The 4264-nt window shown below is 33.7% G+C and overlaps 1 pseudogene; it reads right to left on the bottom strand.

Moving 5' to 3' along the window:
* Window positions 1-2417: 2417 nt before the first annotated feature.
* Window positions 2418-3562, bottom strand: LOC134250753 (beta-1,3-galactosyltransferase 5-like; annotated as a pseudogene).
* Window positions 3563-4264: the final 702 nt, after the last annotated feature.

Below are 4264 nucleotides of genomic sequence, written 5' to 3'. Positions count from 1 at the left end.
GGTAAAATTCACTTGGTATTCCGTCCAGACCAGGGGCTTTATTTAATTTCATATTCATAACTGTTTCCTTACATTCAGATATTGAGGGGAAGACATCACAACTATCTCTATCCTTATCAGAAAGTTTATTTACATTACATGTCTAAATATAGGTCAATATCATCATTCGGCACTAACTTTGAAGTATAAAGATTTTCATAGAAGTCGCACATTGCACCTAGTATATCGTCATCATTGCTAAGCACATCTTTGTCTTTTAAAATTTCATGTATGATATTTTTTGTTTGGTGTCTTTTCTCTAAGCTTAGAAAATATTTTGCATTTTTTTCACCATCACTAACCCATTTTGCCCTAGATCGGATTTGTGCCCCTGGAGCTTTTTTATCATTTAAATTACTTAATTGATTTTCAAGAATGCGTTTTTTATTCATGTTTATTAAATTATGAGGCGAACTTTCAGTTTCATTAATTTCTTTTTCAATTCGAGATATTAATTGTTTATCAGTTTTTTGTCGTTTTATAGAAAAAGCTATTGAAAATCCTTGATCGTCCGTTTTAGGAACTCCCATTTTTCAATTGACGTGCCTTCTTTTTTACTTATATCTTTTATCAAATTGTTAATTTGGGATTTATATTCTTTACTCTCTAGAAGTAAAGTATTAAGTTTCCAGTATCCCTTTCCCCGCTCATTATTATGTATTAAAAAATCAAATTTTAATATTCTATGGTCTGACATTCTAATGCCGTTATTATGTGTACCGGGGATTCTACGTATACAAAGTTGTCTTATTTTCGTTAACAGAGTTGAACTAATAAAAATGAAATCAATGCGACTCTTTGGGATGTTATTTGCATCACACCATGTATATCCATTAAGGTTTACATATTTTTCTTTCCATAGATCTGTCAATTCTATATTTCTTAGAATTTCTATCAAAAGCTTTGAACTCTTATCATTATTGATACCGTCTATATGGCAATTAAAGTCTCCACATAAAATTATATTACTTAAATTGGCTGAATTGTTCAGAATAAATCTTTTCATTCCTTTAAAAAAAATCAATCCTAGATGTTTCCTTGTTTGGAGCATAGATGTTAATCAAACTATAGGTATCATCATCTATTATCATATTAATTTTCTGCCATCATTACTCTATGTATACTTATCACATCTATTTCTAACCCTTTTCTAAATAGAACAGACACCCCTCTGCTAAAAGAAGAGTCGGAGAAACAATGTATAGACTTTCCATTCCAAGTACAATCATATTGAAAGATATTTTTGTCAACAAAATGCGTTTCCTGAATTAAAATAACATCGATTTTTGTATCATAAATCCAACTGTAAAACTTCTCTTTTTTCTTTAGAATTTAAACCCCTTGAATGTATCGAAATAAATGTTAACGAAGCCATTTTAAATAAATTATCTTAAATGATTTTTTAAGTATAAGAATACCTATTTAAACTAATCCAAAGAAGTGGTCACAATCAAGTCTGGAAAGCAGTAGATAGATGTTTCTCACACACTATCATGCTAATCGTCATTGTGAGTCTGGGATTGAGACTTTTTTGTGAGTTTTTACGCGATCCAGAATTGTTTCGTCTTCCCGGAGCTCTAAGCTCAAATAGCATGCTGGATAAGTTCCCTGTTTTATCGAAAAACATCGCTGATAAATAAGGTCCCAGTTTATGTTTTTTTTGCAGCTTAAGATTTTCTTCTCTTAAAATATAAATTACATGGTCAAAAATTCAATTCAATTTCGGATTCAACTGATACTGTTTTTAAAAAAATATATTTCTGCTTAAAACAAATTTTTGGTCGCTTTATCGTTCATGATGACTTGACTATCGGTTGAGGAGGAAAACATCTTTTGAGTAGAAAGTAAGGGAGCTTGCGTTCCCCCCGTTCTCTCCACCACTTTGACCAGTTGTGGATTGGGCAAGAAAACCTTCGGGGCTTAGGAAGCATCAATTCTGCCACTTCTGAGAAGATGCCACCAGAGAATAAGGGGAATTGATCCACTATACCAATTGGTTAGTTGCGTCACCTTCTGGTTTTTTTCTTAGCTTGAATGAGCAAGGCATGCAGATGAAGGTTGTAGTGGAAACCAAGAAGGGTTTCAGCCTTTTGTCGACTGGTAGAAATACAAAACTAATTAAAAAGGTTTCGTAGGGCATCCTTGACACTGAATACAGGTAAACAGACTCACAAAGTCGATCTCAATATCGCCCCCTCGTAGAAATCAATGCAGATGGGCATTGAGTATCATCATGCCCAGAGGGCTGGATTAGTTTTGAAGCAGAAAAGATAAGATTGGATTTCGGCAATATTCAATAATAAATGTATTTACAAATTTTTTTTTTACTCAAAAAATCTTTCTAACAGTTGTTCAATAATTGAAACAATGACATAACAAGAGTATAGAATTGGCGCGAAATGTAGGAACTAACGGGAAAAATTAATTACAAACTATACTTTTACTAGTTTATATTGGAAATACGATGTATTGATCAAGTCTAGTTTACTGCTTTACAATTTGAATATTTTTTTTTCACGTTTCATCCAGTTGTACTCCTTTCTTGTTCAATCAAGTTCCATACGTCACGTATTTGAACACCCTTCGCCAGCATGGCAAGATAATTACATTTGCTCTTAAATCGTCTATAACAGTCAAGAGCTCTGTAAGGGTTAAGGATCATGTTTCTAGCCATATTGGTATACACTACGTTTTTCAGACGAGAAGGCAGAATTCCGAATAGATACACGTCATCCACCCAGAAGAACGGAACTGTCATGGCGGCCTTGTACAACGCCGGAATCAAATCTTTGGAAATGAACAGCAAATCCACTGCAGTAGGTATAGGGGTATAATTTAAATCCCTTTAGAAATCTGTCGCTCACGAACCACTTGTTTCTCTTGTCGCCTTCTATAATCACGTTTTTCGGCATCACATGACAAAAAAGAAATCGTTTTCGTTTTTTCAAATGCGAAAAACTTTCGAAGAACTTACAAAAGTTAATGACAGAATCGTCATCAATTTTTACGATGATTTCTGCGTTCATGCAGTTCTCCCTTACCCATCTTAATCCCATCACGCCTTTGTTAGTTAAGTTCCGATAGGTATCCTTAAAATCACCTTGAATAATATCGTGGTGTAATGCATTCTCTTCTTCCAGCTTTTCTTGAGTGGTTTTCCTTAAGGTTGTTCCCACAAAAAATATCACACAAATCACTTCCGGTCTGTACCGGGTTATATTTAGCCACGTTGATCTCATCTCTACCTTGTACTGAAATGCTCCATGGCGGTATGTACCATAACGAGTACCGATACCTTCTTAGTATTGCGACACACATTTTTGTTGTTGATGATATACTCTCCATGTAAAGTCAGGGGGTACTTTGTTTGGAGTTTCATTGCTCTCTTTACCTTGACGAAAGTTTCATCCCTGTTTTCATAGATATAGTAGAACTGATTTCTTGTCTTGATTTCCGAATATAGATACACAAATACAGCAACACTTGCAATCGCTAGATATATGAAATAGACATACCGTTCCATTTTCCTTTTTCACTGCGTCCTAATGTTAAAAATTTGTATCTGCTTTATTCCCTCCGTTACTGCAAATCTTACACATAGAGAGCTGAGATAGGATTCATTTCTCCACGAGAAAGAAGATCAAATATGTAAACCTTTTTTACTTCATGTGAAATAAACAGCGTTCTTTAAATTTGTAATGATTACTTTGTATTTTCTATAAGACTTTATTACAATATTATGTATTTTTATGGCACAAATATATAAATAAATTAGATAATCCACTTGCATGTTGTGATATTGATTGGCCTTGTTAATATTGAATTAAAAATACCTATTTGCTGCTCCATACCGCCACATCTCTTATTTTGTATTTTCTTTCTAAAGCATATCTTATATCATGTAACAAAAACATTACTCGATTTTACATATTATACAGCATCTACTGGAGAAAATTCTTGACTGTTCCTTTATTGAATTCAAAAAAAGCAAGCAAGAAACAGATACGAAGATCTCGAATGTTGATTGTGAATCGTTTAACATCCCTCTATAGAGAATTTTACAAAGCATATAGTTTCAAGTAAATGTGCTTCTTTTCTTTCCTTTTGAATAAATATAATTTATCAGAGCCACAATCTCAATTTAGCTATTACCCGGTATATTGCCGAGACGCCCATGTCACGCAATGGTTGAAGCGTTTGGTCTGAATTTGACGGCGCACTGAGG

Source organism: Saccostrea cucullata, unplaced genomic scaffold (genome assembly GCF_032062105.1).
Source record: "Saccostrea cucullata isolate Sc308-1 unplaced genomic scaffold, CSIRO_AGI_Scuc_v1 ctg5153, whole genome shotgun sequence".
Classification (NCBI taxonomy): Eukaryota; Metazoa; Mollusca; class Bivalvia; order Ostreida; family Ostreidae; genus Saccostrea; species Saccostrea cuccullata.
Note: the sequence above shows the minus strand (reverse complement) of the source record. Positions and strands in the feature narration are given on the sequence as shown.